Genomic DNA, 25282 nt, shown 5'->3' on the forward strand with positions numbered 1-25282 from the left:
CACTGTGTGATGAACACTTTCAGGCTGCTGGCACATTTTCTTTTTTATTTCTGGAGTAGTACTTCTCCTGTTGTAATTATGAATTTAGATATGTCTCTCTGACTTGATGTTAGTTCTTTGAGGAATTCAGATTATTCTTTACCTTTGAATCCTCCAGTTTCACATTCTGCTTTGTAAATGAATATTCAGTAAATGCCTTTGGAGTTATTAAGCTTTAGAATATTGGGAACAGTTGGACATTACTATCAAGGATGGTTACTTTTTATTGACAGCCTAAATAGTTGCCAGGACTTGACCTGCTTTATGTAATTTAACCTCACCACAAACCTGCAAAGTAAGTATCATCTCCATTTTGTAGATAAACTAATGGGTGACTGAAAAGTTAAGTGATTGGTCCAAATTCACATATTCTAGTAAAGGGCTGAGTCTCTCTCTAAAGCTGCTCTCATTTTTCCATATCAAGTTTCTTCTACATGAACAGTGATAAGAATAGAGAATAATAAGAACCTGCCGTGTAGCACAGAGAATTCTTCTGAGTACTCTCTAATGGACTATATGGGAAAAGCATCTTTAAAAAAAAAAAAAAAAGAGTAGAATTTTTTACATGTGTAACATTCATTTTGCTGTACACCCAAAACAAACACAACATTGTAAATCAATGATACTCCAATAAAAATTAAAAAGAAAAAACTTTAAACATACAAAAAAATAGTAAATTTTAAGACAGAAAGTGTTCAACTATGCTTATGCTGGAAAGGAACAGATTGTGATGAAGAAATAAATTTAAAATGTCACCTGTTAAAGAAGCTACAAAAATAAACCTGGGGATCAGTGAGTGTTATATCTTTTATAGACAAATTTAGGTAGCATAAATTACTGATTTCCAGAGTTAGGAATTTAAGACTCCTGCCCTGCTCTGGAGCTGTTTAAGGTTGAGCTTCAGATCTCTACACTATTATACACTTGTTAGCCTCTGACACTTTAAATTCAAAAACTATAGTGTCATTTTACTATGCAGTCATGTTAAGATCTGTGATGTATGGTATTATTAATAACCACACTTATACAATTCTGATTTTTAAGTCAATATGTCATCATGAGAGACTCTTGAGAGTCCCTTGGACTATAAAGAGATCAGACCAGTCAATCCTAAAGGAAATAAACCCTAAACATTCATTGGAAGGATTGATGCTGAAGCTGAAGTTCCAATACTTTGACCACTTGATGTGAGGAGCCAACTCATTGGAAAAGACCTTTATGCTGGGAAAGATTGAAGGAAAAAGAAGAGGGCTGTGGAGGGTGAGATGGTTAGATAGCATCAGCGATTCAAAGGACATGATCTTGAACAAACTCCAGGTAATAATGAAGGACAGGGAAGCCTGGCATGCTGCAGTCCATGGGGGTCACAGAGTCAGACATGACTTCGCAACTGAACAACAACATGTAATCATATACAATTAATGTACTTGTTCTAAATACGAATACTGAATATAAGCTGTATATCAGATGCTTTTTGTGATGGTTAGCTCTGGAAATTTATGTCTAATGCTGACACTGACAGTAGTGGACTTGGCAGCAACAAGGGTTCAGTTAGTCCTTCCCCAGGAGGGTGTTAAACTATTAGGTAAAAAAAAAAAAAAAGAAAGAAACCTTGCTGTGCAAGTAAGGTGTGAAAGAAAATCACAAGCGTGGGAGAGAGAGTGAAAGGCGGGAGCCTCCAGTCAGCAGTTCGGACAGGACCTGCAGTTTGCCTTGAACTCCCGGGTTGTGGTACCAAATGATCTCAGAGGGAGAGCAATGAGCAGTCCTGAAAAGAGATCTTAGTTTCCTGCCCAGAAATTAAACCTGGGGAACCTGGATGAAAATTGAAAGTTCTAGCCACTAGACCACTGGGGGCTAGAAGCTAGAAGCAAAGTGGCCCTGGCTGTTGACCCTGTTTGAAAGCAAGGGTGGTTTCAAGGAGGCAAAAACTGTAAAAACAGGTCCTAAGTTTATTATTAGAGACACAGCACAATGTATGGGAGAGCACACAGGAAAACAGCTTCTACCTAACTAGCTTAGATAGAAGACTAACTAACTTAGATAGAAAACTAGCTTCTATCTAACTCAGAAGCTAGGCAGATACACGTCTGGGGAGGAGTGCAGGCATCCTGAGTGTGGAGGAGCTCAGTAAGGAGGTGATGTAAACCACTTTCATAGGACAATCCTTCTGAGTCTTTGTTACCTATGGCCAATTATCTTGCTCCTTTCTTCACATCTGACTGGTCCATGGATCCTCTCCAAGATGTGTGCGCAACATTTTTCTAAGATTGATCCCACCGCAGAGGCCTATGAGTGTGTGTCCACACTTATTATCAAATGAGGCCTGCTCCCTTTTCGACTCCCAAGAAGCCCTTCCTGCGTATGTATAGACAAGGAAGTCTTCCTTGACCTTAGGAGTGGGCAGCTTATCTCTTTAGCAGAGCTCAAATTTCAGCTTTGTTCTTGGAGTGTCTGGATGAGAACAAAGGCTTCATTTTACTCCACTTCACAAACACCAAGTGTCTGGCCCAGAGGCCCACTGTCTCCTACCTCAATGTGAATTAATAAGGTAAGGAATGGAGGTCTTGAACATGCTTAAAAAAAAATGCTTGCTTCATTTTATTTCAAATATGGGGATGGTGTAGGGTATAGCAACAGTGCTTGTTTGTTCCACCACCAGTCACCAACAGCAGAGCCCCTATTCCTCTTCTCGAACAGAAACATGACTTCATTCACATAACCTTTTCTATACTGCCTTGGCTTTGCAGGAGGTTATGATTGATCTAACTGATCACAGTGGTCACATTCTTGGCAGTACTTGGATTAGGTAAGAACATGTGATACAAATCTAGCCATTGTGAGGGGGAAACCCACTAAGGAATGTATAAGAGAAGTTGTCCTCAACAAGAGATACAATCAAGTCTGCCTATTTTCCTGGAGTTTATCTTGATATTGTGAGAGCCAGAGGTACTACAAGGAAACCAGCTGGTATATAAGATCCATGTAGTGAGAATGACAGAATGCAAAGACTTGGTCATTCAAAAAATCTTGGTTCTGAATAACATCATAGAGTCACTGAATTAATGAAGCTCATAGCCTCCCTACCTTCTTGACTTGTCATGTATGATAGTAAATCCATTGTAAGTCAGTTGAATGCTGTCATTCGAATAATTGTAGAGCTATTACTGAAAGTGTCCTTTATTGGGGAGGAATCTTTGGGCTAGATGTCTTATAGTTCTGTAAGAATTGTGCTATAAGTCCTCCTGATAGCTGGCATTATGAAAAACTCAAAACAGGCTACATAAATGGTATTAAAAAATATTGGTCTGGTGTGCCCTTGGTTCACTAAGTTTTTTCATTGATATCAGCAGACTCGGCATTCTCTTCACTTAGAAGGCCTACTTCTCAGCCACTAGCTCCAGCCCAGCCCTACTGTCTGATTGTCGCTGGCTTCAGAATTAATGGACACAAGCCCAGCCTCCACCCCTGAGTACATAAACAGCCACCATGAGCCTCAAAGTATATTCAGGAAACTAGAATTCTGCTCCTGTACATAGCATGCCTTTGCTCTTCCACTAAAACATCTGGATTGAGATCGCATGGAATCACAGACTTATGACGCCTACCTGTACCATAAACTGTTTTCCTGATGCTTACAGGCATTTTTCTCAACTCTTCATTCATGCATGCAGACTTTTAATGTAAATTTAGTCATTGTAAATACGGAGCATGCTGGCCTTAAGAATATAAAATTGAGTGGGGAGGACCACTGAGCAAACAGCTGTTCACAACAGTGTGATAAATGCCGAAAAGAGGGGTGTGCTCCGCACCCTAGACGTACAAGGAAAGAACACCATCCAAATAGGGGAAGAATTAAGAACTCGATTAGGTTTGCGAGTATTTCTGTTTGTCTACTCTGGTCCCTGTTTCATGGTTTCCTTCCGTTCTCATTAGCAAAATCCTAAGAACTCCATCATTTGCTCCTCCCTAGACGTACAAGGAAAGAACACCATCCAAATAGGGGAAGAATTAAGAACTCGATTAGGTTTGCGAGTATTTCTATTTGTTTACTCTGGTCCCTGTTTCATGGTTTCCTTCCGTTCTCATTAGCAAAATCCTAAGAACTCCATCATTTGCTCCTCCCAAGCCCTTCACCATGAGGTCAAGGACTTTAGGCTGGCAGGTTATTGCTATAATGAGGCTTCAAAGTAGACTGTAAATCTTTATGTCCTCTCATCTGGGAAAATAGAGGGCAGACAAATCAAAAGAAGAGCGAGTGTACTTCTTAAAGGCCAATTAATGATGGTTTAAAGAACACCCATACCAATAGGGCCAGTGGCGCAATGGATAACGCGTCTGACTACGGATCAGAAGATTCCAGGTTCGACTCCTGGCTGGCTCGAGGTCACTTCCCTCTGCTTTAGGGGGATGGTAGGGTGGTGTCTTACTCACAACCCGCTCTTAAAACCTTTATTGTTACTTGTTTGATCATCACAAAGAATGGAGGGAAGATAACCAGGGCGGGGCTAGAAAAGATACACAAAAGAATAAGACAGGAATTTTGCACATCAACTAATGTCTTTTGTACTATCGCCTGTTGCATGGAAAACTCTCCCTTTTGAGAACACTTGCCTCTTGAGAATATAGTGCTTTCTAGAGAATAGAATCCTCGACGAATCCTGCTAACATTTCTCCAACGTTCAGGTGTCCGAGTCCACACCGAAACAAGCGACAGCGATGTCATAAACAACAAAGGAGAGAACCGTAAGTAAGGAGGGCAGAACGCGTGGGAATCAGCGGTCAGGTCTTAGAAGAACCTCGAGTGAGGAAAATCTGTTCGTAAGCGTTCAGATCTTCACACAGTAAACGAGGACGATGTGGATCTTGTATCTATCAAGGATTGGGGGATGAGAATGGGATCTGCTGCCAACACGTTTCCCTGCCCCGCAGGTGTCTGCAGAACATCAACCCAATACCGCGCTTTAAGCGCATCAAGCGCAGTCCGGGGTCGGCGACTCAAAGTTGAGAAGTCCCTGCGGTGGCTGCCCTCCAGAAGAGACTCTTCGTGAGGGTCGAGGACGCTCATGCAGCCGGGTCAGCTGACAGAAGGGCAGTAAATGGACGGATTTTTCTATCCTTGTCTACTGAGATCCATGCTGAAAGAGTGCTGGAGGCGGCTAAAGGAATTCGAGGACAGACAAGAAGAGAAACGAAAACAAAGAGTGGGAAGAATGGCTCCTTTCATCCTGGCTGCGTTGTGGCCTTTTAGGATACTGTAGATCAAACTTTTAAAGCCTGGAATAGGAGGTGCATTTCTAAAGTCAAAAGACAGACACCACCAATACCACTGCCCAGGTTGCTGAGCCAAAGTGTGCCGGGCAGGAGGAAAGTCTTGATGAATTTGCATTCTCATTCCCTTCCTGCTTTCATACTCCTCAGTACCGACCCCTCCCTCTACCGAGCCACCCGTTGTGGTCATGCCTCCCTTTGTTCAGGGGACTTCTAACAAGGTAATGGCTATCTTGATTATCCAGATTACTAACCAAGTTGTTGTAGCCAAACGCTCCAGGAAGCAAACTCACCCAGAAGGACAGCGTGAATAATGGAGTGCAGTTACACCAGCGGGTCAGAGGCAGAGTTTTCTCTTTAGCCAGGGACCCCCACCGATTTTTGTAACAACCTTTTATATCTAAAGTGTACGTGCCCAAGCCCACATCCCCAAATTTCTTAAGTCTGCTCTGGAAAATGTTAGAGATACAATCAGGTTACAGCCATAATTCACAATCTGAAGGTCACCTAGTCATGCAGAGTAGCTCACATCAATGGGCATTACAAAGATTACAGAAGTGATTGATTACATAATGGTTTGTTACACTCTTCCTGGCTTCAGGGAGTCTAGATGCCAGTTCAGCCTGGTGGGGTGTTTGTCCCTTGGGTTGCGGGGAGGAAGCTGCTTGGCCATTTGGTATGCTGTCTCCCTGGTTACAAGATAAGTAGTCCAAAGTTCACTGAGAGGGCAAGATGGAGTTCCTTTCCTTTTAAAAATGGAGTCAGTCCAGTCAGCACAACCTGTTCCTTTGCTTCTTCAAGGTAATGAAGTTAACAGCAGGCTATCACCAACCTAACTGAGAAAACTAACACCCTAATCAGATCTCTCAAGTGTTTTCCAGAAAGCTGAATAATAAACCACATTCCAGTATTTTCCCCTCCTTCAAATTCATTAGGAAGACTTTATCATCTCTTTATTATTAGCCTGAAACTTTGGTAACTATGAAACTTGACAGTAGGAAAGTTCAAATGTCATCTGCTCAGTCTGATGACCTCAGTTAAAATGCAACCTACCCTGTTACCCCCATAGCCCTCAATTTTTCTAGACCCACTTCCTGCTTTACTTGTCTCCATAGGGCCTGAAGGACACTCGCTGACGGAAAACCAAATTTCCTCTTCTTCCTCTCCCAGACAATCATGTTTATCAAAGGCAAACAAATAAATACATACATTCAGCCCCTCTGCTCCTGGATTCTTGTCCAAATCCCATTGTCCATTCCAGCCATTTTTCATAAAGGTAAATATTTTGGTTCTCCTGAAGTTTGCATTAACTTCTGATTGCAGTCCCAAACCTGATATTTGTAAAAGGAAGCATAGGTTATCTTAACATTTCTATTGATTTGGATTCCCTTTCTTCTCAAAACAAGTGGATTCGATTGACATTCTGTACACAGAAAAATAAATTCACATTGAACCCCCACATTAGTATCTTCAGAATGGGAAAGGAAAGCTTCACTGATCACCCTACTGGATGAGGTGGTTGCATTCAACTTCAAAATTAACACCAAGTTCCTCCTCCAGAGACAGACACCAGCCTCACCCCGTGTCCCCACTGCCTCTTGTTTGTAAAAAAAAATTTAGCATCTGAGATCTTCCCTCAGCTTCAAAGAGCAAATTTAATCAGAGAAGTGAGATAATGCAGAAACAAAGGAAAGCAGTCAAACAAGACAATAGTTTAGCCATAAAATAGAGCCGTGAGCCTTTAGTTTCTCCTCAAGGGCTATGGTTAATATATGAGCCATATCCTTGAATTATTTTGCAGATACTAAAACTCCCACCAGATGAAAAAGTTGACTGCATGCTGACCAATAGTTTATAGATCTCAGACTGGTTGGAGGCAAAAACTGACATTGTTACCCAAAATACTACCTTGTTACCTCACCATCAGCCAATTGCACATTGCACATTGCAATTGCACATTGGTTCATAATACACGCTGAGAAAGTCTCCTTCACACTATCACACTGTCACACTGTCCTGGGCTCAGTCGCATCTGACTTTTCAGGATCCCATGGATGGTAGCCTGCCAGGCTCCTTTCTCCATGGGATTTCCCAGGCAAGAATACTAGAGTGGGTTACCATTTCCTACTCTAGGGGATCTTCCCCACCCAGGGATCAAACTTGAGTCTCTTGCATCTCCTGCATTGGCAGGTGGATTCTTTACCACTGAGCCACCTGGGAAGCCCTTGATTATACACCCTAAGACAGTCACCCTCACACTGTCTTTAAAAACCCTGCCTTGAAAGACTTTGGGGTATCTGAATCGTTTGAGCTAGTACTCCTTGCTTGGCACCCTGCAATAAATCCTTCACCTTCCTTCATCACAACCTGATGGCAGCAGACTGGCTTTGCTGCTCTGGGGCCAGCAGCCCAAAGTTTGGTTTAGTAACCTATGATAAATTGTTTTGTTGCCAAAACTCAGTTAGACTACATGAAATAATCTCCATAAATCTGTTAGCATAATTAATAGCATATAAAGTTGAGGAAAAAAACAGGAAGACCTTTTAAAATTAAGTTCAGTTTATGTTTCTGTAGGGAAGAATGTCTCCAGTCACCTAGATGCAAGTGGAGATGTAAAGATAGAGAGGTATGGACTGTTACGCCCGATGTCCGAATCCCCGAGCGGGAATAGAGAAGGCCTCCAAGACAATGCAACTCGCAGAAAGGGAAGTTTATTACTGACTCGAGCCAGGGCCCTCTGCCATATCCAACACAGTGGTGCAGGTCAGAGAGCCCCGAGCCCAAGCTGTTACACAAATTTATAGGGTGAGCGCACGCCTTTGGTTTAAGCGGATTGGTTACAAGTTTGCAAAGCAATTTCATTGGTCAAAACTTTCGCGCGAGCGGGACTTTCCTGGGGGTTTCCGCCCGTTCCTAGTTTCCTAATTGGCAAACAGCGGTCAGTGTTAAGTGAAAGCTAATTGGTCCTAATTGGGGGTCAGTGTTAAGAGAAAGCTAATTGGTTGTATCCAGGTGGCCTGATAATCTTACCAAGTAGGAAGGCCTACTCCTAACCTAAGCTGCATTACTTCTGCTCGCCTCACATGGACGATAGACAAATTTGAGGAATACCGATTCAGTCAGAGAAATAATATTAACTGAGCACCTTCTACGTTTCTTCAACAAAGATCATGAAAGATGTAAGATCAGTTGAGGGCAGGAAACACGATGTCTTTCGAACACAAGACCAGCAAAAGACAGACACAATGAACTGTCCTTACTGCTGAAGTATAGATGGTCCTGTCTTAGGTTGAATACTGGAAAGGCACAGACTCTTACCTTTCATAAATATGGAATCCTACCCATGTAGCACTGACTTAAACATCGTGATTTTCAAATAACATAGAGTAGATTCTTTAAAAGCTGAAAACAAATGAAGTAGACATGCTTGAAAAATGCTGTTTCATATTTTAATTTCAATGTTCAAGCATCCAGCTGTCTGCCCTCTTAGCGCAGCTGGCAGCGCGTCAGTCTCATAATCTGAAGGTCCTGAGTTCAAACCTCAGAGAGGGCAGGCCCTCACTTTTTTCACAGTCGGCCTGGTGAAAAGCCAAGTTGAAAGGAAAGAAAGTGTGTGTAAATCTGCACTTAAAGAAATCAACACAAAGAAAAGTAGCAAATGCTGCCAGATAAGCATTACACGCTGCTGCTGCTGCTGCTGCTAAGTCGATTCAGTCGTGTCCGACTCTGTGCAACCCGGTAGACGGCAGCCCACCAGGCTCCTCTGTCCACGGGATTCTCTAGGCAAGAATACTGGAGTGGGTTGCCATTTCCTTCTCCAAAGCATTGGATGGATGTTCCAATATTCAATATACATTCAAGAAAATGGAATCAATTTTCTGGTTTGTTGCACCTCTCAGCAGTTTGAGTGAAATGGACAAGAAATTTAGATTACACCAGAAAACAAAAGCTATGCTATATTTTTGATCTTCCTCTCCTCCTGGTGGAAGAAGCAAGGGAAGTTTTCTCTTTCAAATTCATGCGCTGAAGATTGTCCAACCACAGTTAAGACATGGGGAAGGGTAAAATCATTTATTTTTTAAATCATGTAACAAATATTTCTTGTTAATGCACTGTTTTGGGTGCAGTTGAGAATTTGGGGCTCTCCCACTCATTGTGTATGTTTCTATAAAAACAACTGTGATTATTACAAGATTTTGGAAATAAGGCATAAATATAGGAGGAGGGTAGCTTTTGTAGATCTAACCTGTAGATCTGGGGTAGTTTCTGTAAACCTAATCTGCACCACATTCTAGAAAGTGTCTTGAAAGTTTATTGATTTTATGCAAGTCGTTTGATTAGCTTGCAAATAATCCAAATATCACCACTCCCATTTGAAAGATGGAATTGAATTTCAGGGGAGTTGAATCATTTTTCTCAAGTCTGTTAGCTCTAAGGAGCAAAACCAGACATGAAAAGCTGGTTGTTTGTTTGTTTTCTATATGAAAAGATGTGAGCTTGTCTTTTAATTTAAGATATAGTCTCATAAGTCTATAAGGAATACCAGTTCCTCCCTTCATATATGCATAGAACAAATTTTTTTAAATGAGTATATTTATTTTTCCACTCATCAGACACTAAATGAAAATCACTTCTGTGTCTGCCACCCAGGTTCAAGACTTCTAAGTGTCCTTGACTACTTCTCCCTCAAATCTCTACATCCAGTGTCTTGGCACATACTTAGATACTGTAGATCCTTCCTACACAACTCTCCAGAATCTTTCTCTTTCTTCTCATGCATCTATGCCTTGATCTATTCTATGTTTATGGAGAAAGTATTCTGTGCCAGCCAGTGTCTTGGACTGGAGGTTCAGAAAGACTCATGCTACTGCTAATCTCAGAAGCTAAAAGAATAAACCTCAATCCCTTAATATAACTTCTTTTTCATTCTCCTTAATTCCAGTTTCCCCATTTCCTACTTATATGGCATTCAAAATTAAAAATTTATCATAAAATGTTACCTTGATTATGTAAGCTGTCTGCATGGATTTTTTTCAAGTGTTCTTAAACCTCCAGTTTGCTCCCCAGTGTATCTTCATGTGTCCAAGCTTTTCAACCACTGTTTCCCTTCATGTCTATTTTACACACACAAATGCACATACACCCACTCCAATTGAACAGGTATATTTCTGAACACAGGAATCCCTACCTCCATGCCTTTTCCTTCCATCTTATGTTCACTGTACATCTACATCCTTCAATGTCCATACGTTTTTCCTTTTCTCTATGTCTCACCTCTAATTTCTGATGGTTCTTGCATGTGATAGTATGTACTTCTTTTTTCTTCTTGCATATAATGTAAATATGTAACTTCTCAAGACCTGCTTCAGTAAGAATCCCAGAAATATTCCAGAAATAAAGCAATGTGTAAGTTTCTGTAGTGTAGTGGTTATCACACTTGCCTAACATGTGGGAGGCCCTTGGTTCAAAACTGAGCAGAAACAATTGCTCCCTTGTACCTTCTACTCTCTGGGAAAACTCAGCCCTCTGCCTCCGCTAAAGGGAACCAGTGATCATCTCACTTCTGTTGCTTTGCTGTTTTAGTTTCATGTTTAAGAAACAGGTTATCAATCTGAGATAGTCCAGCCGCATTAGCCCACTGTTCTGGGTGAGTCCTCCCAAATGGGATGTGGTCTCTTCTGTCGGGGAAATCTGAAACCCATAGTTTTTTGGCCAGATTTTGTCACAGTGATTTTCTTTTCTCCTTGGCAGAGGAATAGGTACCAACTACTCTCTTGCCTTGGAGGATCCTTAAGAAGATGGACCCTTAGTCCAGCTTAAAGACCTTGACATTTCCTGAAGTTCTGGCAGCCTGGAAGAATGAATAATGACGTGGATACAGTCCACTGAAAAATGGAAGGAAAAAATTCATGCTGGATGTGGGGAATTAGCTCAAGTGGTAGAGCGCTCGCTTAGCATGTGAGAGGTAGTGGGATCGATGCCCACATTCTCCAGTTTTTAACTCTTTCATCTGAGGAACTGCAAATCTTCTAAATTGTAGAAAGGAAAAAATCAGACACTTGGACCCTTCCCTGGGCAAGGGCAAAACAGGACAGCCTTGGCTCTATTGGCCTTCAGTATGTACATCTCTCATTAATGATAAATCTAGTAGATAATAAAAATCAACAAAAAAATAAACACCACCATACATCAATGGATCGAACTGACCTTATACAGCAAAATCACAATGAAGTTTCCCTCAAAGAGTTGAGGGAAAAGCAAGATCATATCAAAAATAAAAAATCAAGAATGGTCAGATTGAAGCAAAGAGACATTTTGGAAGCAAATATTTTTTAAAGTATTATTTAGTTGTAAGTGCCAGGGAAGACTGGAAGTAGTGAAACCAGAAGACTGTCCCTTGTCAATATACATACTTACAACATACATACTCCAGAGGTCTGGGTGGTCAGATTTCTTCTGAATCAACTGGGCCTACTGCAGTGCCAAGCACAGAGCAACTCCCCAATGAATATGTCCTGACTGAATGGAAAGGAGGTGATAGATTTAAGAGCGTTTCGCAAGAATAACAGTATTTGCCAGGACAGTGAGTGTGGATTTTGAAGATGGAGAATAAGCCAAAATTGACTGGGAAGTCTACGTCCAGAACACCAGCACAGAAGAGGTTAGGAGTTAGAGTTTGGATGGATGAGTTATTTTGGAGACCAGACAGTGAGACCCTCAGCTGCAGCAGAAAAATAAAATCACAATTTGGAATTTAAAAATCTGTTTCTCAATTCATGCTTTGCTACTTAGCAGCTCTGGGACCTTAACTTTTCTGAGTCTCCATTATATCTGAAAAATGTAAATTATGATGCCTACTTCTGTTGCTGAAGTTCAATTTGAATGTATGAAATCATCTCCATAAATCCCTTAGTATAATTATAAGGCTGAAACAAATGAGAAGGTTTTGAATTAAGTTCAGTTTGTGTTTTTTTGTAAGGAGAATATCTCCGGGCATGTAGATGCAACTGGAGACATGAGTGAGACAAAGAAGTATGGAGTGCAGACAAATTTGAGGAGTATTCATTCACTTAGTCAGTCAGTGAACTATTAATAGTATTAACTGGGTACTTCTTAAATTTCTTTTGAATGTAAGGTACCAAAGAAACTGTAAGAGTGACTGAGGTCTCTGAAGGAGGCAACAGGCAGATCATTAGACCAAAGAGGGAAAAAGAGCAGCAAAAGACCAGTACAATTGTTACTGGGCCAGTACAAATGGTACTGCGGGCCAGAGGGTCCAGTTGTTGGGTATATGCTGGAAAGGTGTGGACTCCACCATTCCTGGATGTGGAATGGGGCAGCACTGGTTTAAATGGAAGCACTTCAGGGGCAGCACTGGTTTAAATGGAATGATTTACAAGTGGCATGGTTACATTCTTTAAAAGTTGGAACCTGATGGACATGCCTGGAAAGTACTATTATATATTTTACCTTCAATGCCAGAAGCCCTGACCATCTGCCCTCTTAGCGCAGTAGGCAGTGCGTCAGTCTCATAATCTGAAGGTCCTGAGTTCAAGCCTCAGAGAGGGCAGGTGTTTTATATTTGTTGCTCAGCCTCGTCCAACCCTTGACCCCATGGACAGTGGCACTCTAGGCTCCCCTGTCTGTCACCATCTCCCGGAGCTTGCTGAAACTCATGTCTATTGAATTGGTGATGCCATCTAACCATCTCATCCTCTATCATCCCCTTCTCCTCTCGCCTTCAGTCTTTCCCAGCATCAGGGTCTTTTCCAATGAGTCAGTACTTCACATCAGGTGGCCAAAATATTAAAGTTTCAGCACCAGCATCAGTCCTTCCAATGAATATTCTGGACTGATTTCCTTTAGAATTGACTAGTTTGATCTCCTTGCAGCCCAAGGGACTCTCAAGAGTCTTCTCCAATACCACAGTTCAAAAGCATCAAATTTTTGGCACTCAGCTTTCTTTATGGTCCAACTCTCACATCCATACATGACTACTGGAAAAAACATAGCTTTGACTAGAAAGACCTTTTTCAGCAATGCAGTGTTTCTGCTTTTTAATATTCTGTCTAGGTTTGTCATAGTTTTTCTTCCATGGAGCAAGCGTCTTTTAATTTCGTGGCTGCACTCACCATCTGCAGTGATTTTGGAGCCCAAGAAAATAAAGTCTCTCACTGTTTCCATTGTTTCCCCATCTATTTGCCATGAAGTGATGGGACCAGATGCCATGATCTTGGTTTTTTGAATATTGAGTTTTAAACCAGCTTTCACTCTCCTCTTTCACCCTCATCAAGAGGCTCTTCAGTTCCTCTTCACTTTCTGCCATAAGGGTGGTGTCATCTGCATATCTGAGGTTATTGATATTTCTCCCAGCAATCTTGACTCCAGCTTGAGCTTCATCCAACCCAGCATTTCGCATGATGTACTCTGCATATAAGTTAAATGCAAGGTGACAATACAAAGCCTTGACATATTCTTTTCCCAATATGGAACCAGTCGGTTGTTCCATGTCCAGTTCTAGCCATTGCTTCCTCACCTGCATACAGGTTTCCCAGGAGGTAGGTAAGGTGGTATTCCCATCTCTTTAAGAATTTTCCGCAGTTTGTTGTGATCCACACAGTTAAAGGTGTAGTCAATGAAGCGAAAGTAAATGTTTTTCTGGAATTCTCTTGCTTTTTCTATGATCCAACAGATGTTAGTAATTTGATCTTTGGTTCCTCTGCCTTTTCTAAATTCAGCTTGTACATCTGGAAGTTCTTGGTTCAGGTACTGTTGAAGCTTAGCTTGGAGGATTTTGAGTATGACCCTGCTAGGATGTGAAATGAGTTCAGTCTGTGGTAGTTTGAACATTCATTGCCTTTCTTTGGGATTGGGATGAAAACTGACTTTTTCTAGTCCTGTGGCCACTGCTGAGTTTTCCAAATCTGCTGCCATACTGAGTGCAGCACTTTTAACACCATTATCTTTTAACAGCATCATCACTCTTCATCTGTACTGCTCAATGCCCATATTTTTTCCTTCACTGTAACATGCTCTTGTGTCTTATTTCCAATGGCTCTTATCTGTAACATTTTGTACTTTTTTATTGCTGTATTATATGGTGTAGATATATAATTTCTCACGACATGCCTCAGTAACAATGGGAAAATATCTTAAAATAGAACAAAGCATGAGCTTCCCTAGTGTAGTGGTCATCATGCTCGCCTAACACGCGAGAGGTCCTTGGCTGGAAACCGAGCAGAAACAGCTGTGTTTTTTGCCTTCCATCATCTGGGGAAAATCAGTTCACCTTCTCCCCTAAAAGGTATCAGTGATCACCGCACTCCTGTTGGTTTGTCATTTTCATCTCATTTTTAAGAAACAGATAATCATCCTCAGGTAGTCCTGTTGTATAGCTGGCTGTTCTGGGTGAGTCCTCCCAACTGGGACATTTTCACTTCTATCTCAGAGAGTCTGAAACGTGAAATTTGGGGCACTGAATGTTTCCCATGGCTCCTCCTCACCCCTTTTCCTTAGAGGAGGAATAGGTACCAATCTCACTTTTGCTTCGGGTCGTCTTTGGGAAGACGTGCCCTTAGTAGTCCTGGTTTCAAGCGAATAATGGAGATGGTACTCTGAAACACTGGGGAAAAGAGCTTGATAAAGGTGGGGAATTAGCTCAAGTGGAAGAGTGCTTGCTTAGCATGCGAGAGGCAGTAGGATTGATACCCACATTCACCAGCTTTTAAGAAGTACTTGCAAAAAAATATACATCCAAATTGCAACTTCAGACCTGAAAAAAGAATGTGTAGACAGAAAATAGCAAATACTCAATCCAAATGACAAAGAGACAAGTGTACTTTAAAAAATGGACAGAACTTCAGGGACAAACAGGAAAACAGCAAAGTGCTTACATTCACATCAGTGGAGACCCAATAGAGGAAGGAAGGGAAACAATTGGAGGGGGGGGGAATTGGTTACTCAAATTTGGCAAAAGATATAAACCAGAATAAAAACATTCAGCAACCCTAAAGCAGGATAAAATCAAATAAACCCATAGGCAGACAGATGACAATTAAACTGCTTGAAACTAGAAAGGTGGGGGAGGGGGCGGGGGGAGGGGAGGGGATTGCTCTAAAAGTACCAGAAGAAAATGAAATGGAAACTGCAATCTGAATGATTGTTAATTTCTCATCAGAAACTATAAGAACCATAACAAAATAACATGATTTTTATGTTATTTTGAAAGAAAAGACCTGCCAATCTAATAGCTAAATTTAGCAAAAATACCCTTCAGACAGACATAAAGTTTACCTTCTCATTTGAAGGTAAACTGAGTGACTCCATTGCTAATGGAAATTCTAGAAAAGAGTAATGCTGTGAGACAAGAAAATGATACTAGAAGGAAATATATAGGATAGTATAAATGAAGAAAGTTAACCAAAATTTCAGAAACAGAAACTAATTTGAAATTAAATAGCCCATATTGGAGGTTTACTAGGACTGCAGCTTGCGAAACACAGATTTAAGAAGCACAGGAGTTGTGTTCCACTGGACTACAAAATGAAGGAAGCTTATTGAAGGGAAAAAACTGCAAGGCCACACAGTGACATAAGTTGTTTGTCTAGCATTGTAATTGATGCTAACAAGAAGAAAGACAGCTTATTAAGCAAGAATTGGTTAGAGTCTGCAATGGTTACTTAGTTACAAGGGGGAACCTTGAAACTACAAGTTTGCAGCTGGTGGATGTTGTTCCGACTATGGTTGGTGGTGGCCCTGGGTTTGGTACAGTGATATAGGGACTGGTCCAAGGCCAGATCCTCAATGGCCATCCTCCCCATTTTTGTATGCCTGAACTGTGATTACTCCCTTATGATTTCAATTTGTCACTGGAACCATAGAAGAGAAGGAAATAGCTGGGAAAGCATAATAGATTTTTATGTTCCTCTTTAATTCTTTAAAGTATGTTTGATGCTTGAAAGTGAAAATCATTACATTGTCTGACGGAATTTTCATTGTATCTATATGTACTATATGAAGGGGTTGTGGTAAAGAGACTAAATGGTGGTGAGGTTTCTATACACAACTTGAATGGTAATTTATTGATTCTAAGTATACTGTGAAATACTAAGGATGTATATGGTAATCAATACACCACCTACTAAAAATGTTTAAATGAATCAAGTAAGGGTAGGGAGGAAGAGGAGCAGAGAAAAACAAGAAACAAAGGAAACAAGCTATTAATAAATTATTTAGTAAATCTAAAAGCAAACTTACTAGTAATAATATTATTTGAGTTATTATAGTCAGCAATTTATTTTTAATGCATTCTAACAATCCAGATATATCAAATAAAATCAGTTTGTCACAATACGTTAAAAATATATATGATGATTAGAAGGAATTCACTTCAAATAAAGTTAGTTGTGAGATGAAAAGCTGTACTCAAGATTAAAAGTTACATAGGAGATGGAAAGCAAAGAATAGGGAAATAGACCTATGCAAACATTAATAAAAAAAAATAAAGTAGATATATTACTATAAGACTAAGTGGATTTCAAAGTAGAGAAAAATTCCAGGTATTGCTTTGAGAAGCTATACAATTATAAGATGTCAATTCACTAATAAAACAACTATCCTAAATGTGTATGCCCCTGACCACAGAGCTTCAAAACCCATAAGCAATAGCTAATGAAACTGAAAAGAAACATAGAAAAGTCCTCAATTATTGTTGAAGATGTCAACAATCTTCTCTCTTTAATTGTTAGATCTAGTAGATAACAAATTGGAAAATACAGTGTGGAACTTAACACTATCCACCACTGAATCTAAATGACCTTATTAAGTAAAGTTGTAGAGTCAGTAGAAAGAAGGATCAAAGAGTTGAGAGAAAAGCAAAATTATATCAAAACAAAGAAACCAAAAATTGTCAGTGAGAAGCAGAAAAGTAGTATTTCAGAAAGAGTTATTTAGCTGTAAATGCCAGGGAGACTGAAAGTGGTGAAACTGGAAGTGGATCATTCCTTTTCCATATTTATCCTTCCTATTCCTGAGGCCTGGAGTAATCAGATTCCCTCTCAGTCCCCTGAACCTGCTACAGTGCCTAACACTGTAACTCCACAACAATAATGCACTGAATGAACGGAAAGGAAGTGATAGATTCAAAAAAGCTGCACAAGAATAATGTTTAGTATTTGGCAGATCATTTGATGTGGGTTTTGAAGGACTTGGAAGTCTAAGCCCAAAAGTCCAGCACAGAAGTTGGGAATTAGATAGTGGGTGTGAGCTGGAGTAGAGAGAGAACTCACAATTTGGAATCTAATAATTTCTCTCAATTCATACTTTGCTGTTTAACAGAAATATTACTTAACTTCTCTGAGCCATCATTTTGTCTGAAAAGTACAAAATATGATACATAGGTTTATTACCTAAATTCAAGTGGACTATATGAAATAATCTCCATAAATCTCTTCGTATGAATTAGTATGTAAGGCTGAAAACACAAGGTAGCTTTTTGTCAGTTTGTGGTTTTTGCAGGAAGAATTTCTCTAGCCATGTAGGTATGAATGGAGATGTGGAGTAAGACAGAGAAGTCCAGACTTGAGGACTATTGATTCAGTCAGTGAACTAATATTAACTAGGCAATTCCTATGTTTCTTTCACCAATGAGATCATGGAAAATGTAAGATCAGCTGAGATTTCTGAGAGCAGGAAAAAGCACATCTTTGGAACACAAGGCTAAGAAGACAGCACATTAATTGTCCCTAGCCATGCAGCCCAGATAATCTTATTTTTTGGGTGTATACTGGAAAGGCTTGGACTGCATCATTCCTAGTGCGGAAACCACTGGATTTGTCATTGGTTTATTGGAATGATTTTCAAGTATTTATTAAAAACTAGGAACTGATAAAAGTGTGGGTGGTTGGAAAATACTATTTCCTCTCTACTTTCAATAGGAACTATTTACACTATCTGCCCTCTTAGCGCAGTAGGCAGCGCGTCAGTCTCATAATCTGAAGGTCCTGAGTTCGAGCCTCAGAGAGGGCAGATCATACTTTTTGGCCTGGCTAAAGTTATGTTGCAGGAAAAACCCAACAGCAAGTAAAATTAGGTGGGCGCCAGCAAAACATTTGAAAAATGACTGAATATTTGCTTAGAAAGTTGAAATTAGATTTTAAGTTTCTTGCAATTCCCAGTAACTTCAGTAAAATCATTGGTGAAGAAGTTTAGATTCACCAGAAAGATCTCAGATCAAAAAGAGAGTTAGAACATGGGAATTAGGTTAAATGTTACAAAGACTTCTTTGCACTCAAAGCTAATGGGAAAGATACTTGTTTCCACCAGTTTTGCTCTATCATTCCTTCTCCACAGGACCTGAGTCCTCAGAGGTTCTTTCCTGAACCCAACTTCAGGAAATATTGGATTTCTTTTTAAAATGATGATTTATAAATTTCTGGTTCTTTTCTTATTTCACCCAGAAGAGAGCACAGACTTGGTCTTTGACCAATAATACTCTTTGTCGCAAACAGTTGGACTCACCTGAGTGACTAAGCACGCACGCACCCACTTTCTCATTATGCTACAATAAGGAAAAAAAAAAACGTGCTGTGAAGGGAGTGAGCATGATCTGTACTGGAGTATGCTGGCCTTTCCTTTTCAACATTCATGACTTTTGGCTAATGGGAGAGTGGACCTCCCATCCTTGTAAATAGAATCTGGTGAAAAGAAGGCTATTTTGTAATCGACATTTATGGGACCTATTGACCTGGGGAAAGAGAGAAGTCTCTTGAGGGATTTAAAGAGACAGGATGGACAACAGAACTTGTGGGTCTGAGGACTGAGTGGCCTGGGTCTGAGAGGGAACCACAAAGATCCAGATTGTCAAAAACAAAATAAAAAAGAAGATGTGAAATCAGGGGAATTCTTAGAGCAAACTCATGAACAAGAATAGGAGTAGGATCTTTGGGTAGTTCTTCGTTATGGAAGTTTCTTACCCATCCATTTCAACCCAACCATCATAGTACCTGTAATGACAGTCCAAATTAACACCTTCAGAAATATCTCCAAGAATTGAAACAATCTGGTGATATTTGACTTCCACATACAGAATCCCAAATAGAGTTTTTCCTCTTTGCACAGGCAGCTAAAATGTTTTAAATGAGGCAGGAGGGATTCCAGCAGGTAATACAGGAAATATATTTCACAGCATTAGTGATCAGATCCTGATGAAGTCCCAAAACAGGAAGGAACGTTAAAGAGGGTCATGATTCTACCATGCAGAACTGTGAACAGCCCTTGCACTTTGCTTTTCACTGAAAGACTTCCCTTTCCTTTAACCTGATCTTAAGCTTCTTCAGGCACAAAGAATCCTATGGATGATGCCCTTGGAGGCTCTGTGAAAGGGTGGTCCTTCAGCAAGCCCACCATTTGGTTAGGCCTTTGGCTCCACAGTCTTGAAATGAGCTGGAAATTTTCTTACATTTTGACTTTTCTGTGGGCATTTGGCAACTGGGTTCTGTCTGGGTTTCCCAACTGCACACAGAGGACTTCTCTTCACTTCTCAGATCCTGACTAATATAACTTCTCATTTTGAATCAGACTTAGTAATATGCCTACTTCTTGGCACTCAGCCCCTAAGTCAAATGTTACTTTGCTTCTGAGAACCCCCTCCCTAGCTAATGCCTCTTATCGTGATTTCAATATGTCCATCAACTTATGCCACCTTCCTTACAAGCACTGTGTTTTAGAAATTGTCTTATGAATTTTCAATTAAATTTCCTGTCTCTCCTCTAGAATATAAGGATCTATAGGCCCAAATCATTGTGTCCTCATTGCCTGGAGTTAAGGCATAAACATGGCTTCGGCCTTGAAATGGAAGTATTAGGTAAGGATAGGAAATAGGTAGATCAAATTAATAAATTATTTTATTAATTTCCAAAATGTTACTCTCTGGTTCTATCAATTTATTTTGCTCTTTCGTTATGCCTTACTTGATGTTTTAAATTTTATTGATGAATGGCAGTTTATATAACTTGAAATTTTCCCAGACAGAATTTTCTGCTTTCTAATTAGTGAACTGAACTGAACTGAATTAGTGAATAACAAAAAAAGATGTAAGGGAACACAGGTATTTAGGACTACTGTTACAAAAGTCACAACAGATAGCAGTTTAGTGTTAGTCACTCATTTGTGTCCGACTCTGTGACCTACCAGGCTCCTCTGTCCATGGGATTCACCAGGCAGAATACTGGAGTCGGTGGCCATTCCCTTCTCCAGGATAACAGTTTAAAGTTGGGTGAAAACTAGAACAAATTAAAAGCCTATTTCCTTTTGCATGTATTTTCTTTCAACCATTTTTTTCTACATGGGTTCTTAATTTCCGGTTTCTCTTCAGTCAACAGTGAAACCCCAGAATGTTGCCTCTGTCTCTTCTTTTTCCCATGGTGACTTCTCCTCCCTTCCTCAGCAGAGGCATAGATACCAATCGCACTATTGCCTTAGGCATCTTTGAGAAGTTGTGCCCTTAGTCCAGTCCTGGTTTCACTTTAAGGACCTTGATATTTTCTGAAGTTCAGGCTGCTCAGAAGAGTAAATAAAGTGGAGATGGTACTCTGAAAAGCTAGAGGAAAAAAGATATACATGAGGGTGGGGAATTAGCTCAAGTGGTAGAGCGCTCGCTTAGCATGTGAGAGGTAGTGGGATCAATACCCACATTCTCCAGTTTTGGCTCCTTCAACAAGGAGCTCCAGCTGACAACCACAAATCTTGCAACCTATACAAAAAAAGGAGAAAACACACATTGCACTCTCCTCTGGGCAAGGACGAGACCAGCTCTACTTGTCCTTTTGGTATATATATCTACTATCAACCTATAATCTGCTTTCTGTTTGTTCAGAATAGCTTGTCATCTCAAGGAATATGCCCAAATGCTCTCTTTATTCCTGTTTCTTCCTGCAACTTGGCTGCAAGACTGACTAATCCTGAGAAGCGTAGGGCAGAGCAGGGTCAATATGGGAAAACAGACACCACAGAGTATTAATCAAAAAACAGCTGAAGTGGATATATTAATGTCAGACAAAGTAGATTTCAAATTTTCAGTTATTAAGTGAGAAGTTACATAATTATAAGGTGTTAGCTTACCAATGAAATAAACTATCCTGTGTGTATATGTCCCTGATCACTGAACTTCAAAATTCATGAACTGAAACTGATAAACTTGAAAGGAAAAATAGAGAAACCCACAGTTATCATCATAGGTGTCAAAACTTCTCTCTCATTAATGATAGATCTAGTAGTTAACTAAACTACACCATTCACCAGTGGATCTAATTGACCCGATAGAGCAAAATCACAATATAGAACGGTGGAAAGAAGAGCCAAAGAGTTGAGAGAAAAGCAAGATCATATCAAAACTAAAAAATCAAGAATGGTCGGAGTGAAGCAGAGGGACATCATGAACATATATTTTTAAAGTCATTATTTAGTTGTAAATGCCAGGAAGACTCAAAGTGGTGAATCTGGAAAAGGATTGTCCCTTGCACATATACATCCTTCTAGCTCCAGATGTCTGGGTGATCAGATTCCTTCTGAAATACCTGAATCTACTGCAGTGCCAGGCACATAGCAGCTCCCCAATGAATATGAGCTGACTAAATGGAAAGGAAGTGATAGATTCAAGAGAGCTTCACAAAATAGTGTTCAGCTTTGCCAATATTATTCAGTGAAAGTGGATTTTGAAGGAAGAGAATGAGCCAAAGTTTAACTTGGAAGTCTAAGCCCGAAACGCCAGCAGAGATTGGGAATTACAGTGTGTATAAATGAGCTATTGTGGAGAAGAATGTACAGTGAGATTATCTGCTGGAGCAGAAAAAAATAACATAATGTGGAATTAAATAATCTGCTTCTCAATTCAGACTTTACGGCTTAGCAGACACATTACTTAACTTCTCTCAGTTGCCAACACATGTGGGAAATGCAAATTATGACACCTAGTTGTCAAAATTCAATTGGAATATATGAAATAATCTTCATAAATCTCTTAGTCTAATTAATAGCCCAAAAGGCTGAAGAAAAACAGCTTTTTTGTTAAGTCTGTCTGTGGTTTTTTGGTTTTTGTTTTTTTTCCAGTCTGTGGTTTTTGTAGAAAGAACATCTCCTGTCCTGTTCATGCAAGTGGAGATGTAGAGTGAGACAAAGACATATGGAGTGTAGACAAACTTGAGGAGTATTCATTCACTCAGTCAGTGAATTAATATTAACTGGGTATCTCCTAAGTTTCTTTTGAATATAAAGAAAGTGCAAGAGTGAGACCCACTCCAGTGTTCTTGCCTGGAGAATCCCCGGGACGGGGGAGCCTGTGGGCTGCCGTCTCTAGAGTCGCACAGAGTCGGACACGACTGAAGCGACTTAGAAGCAGCAAGAGTGAGATCTCTGAGGGAGAGAAGAGGCCAATCACTGGAACACAAGAGAGGAAAAGAGCCGCAAAAGTCAGGATTGTTCCTGGTCTTGCTGGCCAGAGTGTCCAACTGGTGGATGTATACCGTAAAGGTGTGGACGCCATCATTTCAGAGCGTAGAATCCGCCGGATGCAGCACTGTCATATATGGAATGGTTTTCAAAGAACATTGGTTACATTTTTAAAAGCTGGAAACTGATAGATGTGCCTGAAAAATATCATTTCATATTTTAATTAGAATGTAAGAACATTATCTTGTCTGCCTTCTTAGCGCAGTAGGCAGCGCGTCAGTCTCATAATCTGAAGGTCCTGAGTTCGAGCCTCAGAGAGGGCAGCTTGTTTTTTCCTCTGCAGTCGAACTAATCTAATGTTAACTCTGCTAAAAAGAAAACGTATACAGGCTGCACCAAAACCAAACCGAAAGGAACAAACAAAAAATCAACATAAAATAACCCCGGGAGTTAGTGAAGTACAGGGAAGCCTGGGGTGCTGCAATTCATGGCGTCGCAAAGCGTCAGACACAATTGAGGGACTGAACAACAAAGTAAAATGATCAAATGCTGCCAGATAAGCATTTGATAAAGGATCCATTATTTGCTCAGGAGTGTAATACTAGATTGCAAGTCTGTTGCACTCCCCAGTAACTTCAGTAAAATCATAGATGAAGTAATGTAGACCACATCACAAAAATATGATATTTTTGTGTCTTCTCCATCTGATAGAAGACTGCTCTTTCACATTGGTGCTCTAAAGGACACTCAATGGCAATTAAGGAATGGAAGATGTAAAATCATTTATTCTTTTAATCATGAAACAAATAATTCTTGTTTACACCACTATTCTGGGTGCAGTGAATCAAGAGTGAATAAAGTCTCCAAATTTCCTTCCTTGTGGAGCTACATCCCTCCATCTTTCATGTCTTTTAGAGTGGCAGGATGCAGGGAGCTTGAAGATTCAACTAATGTGGTTTGTGAGGGTTCTTACACTTTATCTCTGGCATTGTGAGCTTGGAGGCTGGAGGGAGAAAGCAGAGACAGGGGTCACTTCTGGCCTGCTGACAGTGTAGATGGTGTAGTAGCCTTTTCAGGATAATCAAATATCTTGAAACCACTTTATTCTTTGGGGACCAGAGACAATATGGTGACATATGTGATTACGGATTGTGGGATTCCAACTTTGCCCAGTTGATTTTCCTTTAAAATGTGAAAGAGAAATGATACTCTGTTTTACTTCTTATACACATTACCAAAATGATACTCAGAGTTGGATTTCTGAAGGTTAGTTTGTCCAGAGCTTCCTTCCTGCAGATTTGACCTTGCTGTTGCTTCCCCTTAAGGGTTCAAGGAAGGGAGGCACCTTCAGGCTGCAGAAAGCACCATGCTAGTTACCTCTTTCTATTTGCTGCCTCTCTGACCCTTTGAGAGACGAATGACCACCACTGGGGACTTGGAATACCGAATACAAAAGAATGAAGAGGAATAAAAAAACTCGTTTTTCAGCAGTGGGTGCTAAAAATTATACTACATGTTTATTAATCTTATGCAAGTTGTTTGATTTAGCTTTGCAGTTCATCCAAATATCATTATTCCCATTTTACAGAGAAAATTGAAGCTTAGAATAGTTGAACCTTCTTTTTTTTCAGTTCGCGTGGCTCTCCAGAGCAAAACCAGAAGCGCAAAGCTGATTTTTTTTTTCTATACTAAAATGTAGCCTTTTCCTTTAACCCTGCACTTAGTCTTTTCCTCCAGAACAATTCATTTGTTAATTCACTATTATTATAAATGAGAGGATTTAATCTTCCATGCATCAGATATTAATTCACAATCACTTGTGTTTACCACCCAGATTCAAGTATTCTACATGCCTTTGACTCTTTCTTCTCCTTCAAATCTCTACACCCAATATCTCGATATGTGCTTAAATACTGTAGATCCTTCCCGCACAGCTCTCCAGAATCTTTCTCTTTCTTCTCATGAACCTATGCCTTTGTCCATTCTGTGTTTATGAAGGATGTATTCCGAGCCAGCTAGTGTACTAGGCCACAGGTACAGAAGGACTCTTGCTATTATTAATCTCAGAGCTTAAAGAATAAACCTCAATCCTTTAAGATCTTACAACTTCTTTTTCTTTCTAATTCTATTTTCTCCATTTCCTACCTATTTGGCATTCAAAATAAAAAAAGTTTCATAAAATATTTTGATTTTAAAGCCATATGCCTGCATGTTTTTCGAAGGTTCTTAAGCCTCCCCAATTTTTCCCCCAATGTACCTTCATGTGTCTAGGCTTTTTCAATCACTGTTTCTCTCCATGTCTATTTTACACACACACACACACACACACACACACACTAGCACACTCCACTCCAACTACACAGGTATATTTCTGAACATAGGAATTCCTACCATCTTGACTGTTACTTCCACCTTTTCGATTCTTTATCCTCACACCTCAATGTCCGTATTTTTTTTTTTTCTTTCATAGGATCTCACTTCTTATTTTTGATAGGTCTTATTTGTAACAGGGTTTTTTTGTTTGTTT

The 25282-nt window shown here is 40.0% G+C and overlaps 8 non-coding genes across 8 annotated transcripts; all 8 read left to right on the forward strand.

Annotated features, from left to right (window-relative positions):
• The first annotated feature begins 4350 nt into the window (after positions 1-4350).
• TRNAR-ACG lies at positions 4351-4423 on the forward strand. Its single transcript has one exon. It is a non-coding gene; the product is annotated as a tRNA-Arg (tRNA).
• Positions 4424-8790: 4367 nt separating this feature from the next.
• TRNAM-CAU lies at positions 8791-8863 on the forward strand. Its single transcript has one exon. It is a non-coding gene; the product is annotated as a tRNA-Met (tRNA).
• Positions 8864-10720: 1857 nt separating this feature from the next.
• On the forward strand, positions 10721-10793 carry TRNAV-AAC. The gene has a single exon. It is a non-coding gene; the product is annotated as a tRNA-Val (tRNA).
• Positions 10794-11230: 437 nt separating this feature from the next.
• Positions 11231-11303, forward strand: TRNAA-AGC. The gene has a single exon. It is a non-coding gene; the product is annotated as a tRNA-Ala (tRNA).
• A 1504-nt stretch (positions 11304-12807) lies between these two features.
• On the forward strand, positions 12808-12880 carry TRNAM-CAU. The gene has a single exon. It is a non-coding gene; the product is annotated as a tRNA-Met (tRNA).
• Positions 12881-18263: 5383 nt separating this feature from the next.
• Positions 18264-18336, forward strand: TRNAM-CAU. The gene has a single exon. It is a non-coding gene; the product is annotated as a tRNA-Met (tRNA).
• Positions 18337-20936: 2600 nt separating this feature from the next.
• TRNAA-AGC lies at positions 20937-21009 on the forward strand. The gene has a single exon. It is a non-coding gene; the product is annotated as a tRNA-Ala (tRNA).
• A 1996-nt stretch (positions 21010-23005) lies between these two features.
• On the forward strand, positions 23006-23078 carry TRNAM-CAU. The gene has a single exon. It is a non-coding gene; the product is annotated as a tRNA-Met (tRNA).
• Positions 23079-25282: the final 2204 nt, after the last annotated feature.

The sequence above is a fragment of the Cervus elaphus genome, chromosome 7 (assembly GCF_910594005.1).
Source record: "Cervus elaphus chromosome 7, mCerEla1.1, whole genome shotgun sequence".
Classification (NCBI taxonomy): domain Eukaryota; kingdom Metazoa; phylum Chordata; class Mammalia; order Artiodactyla; family Cervidae; genus Cervus; species Cervus elaphus.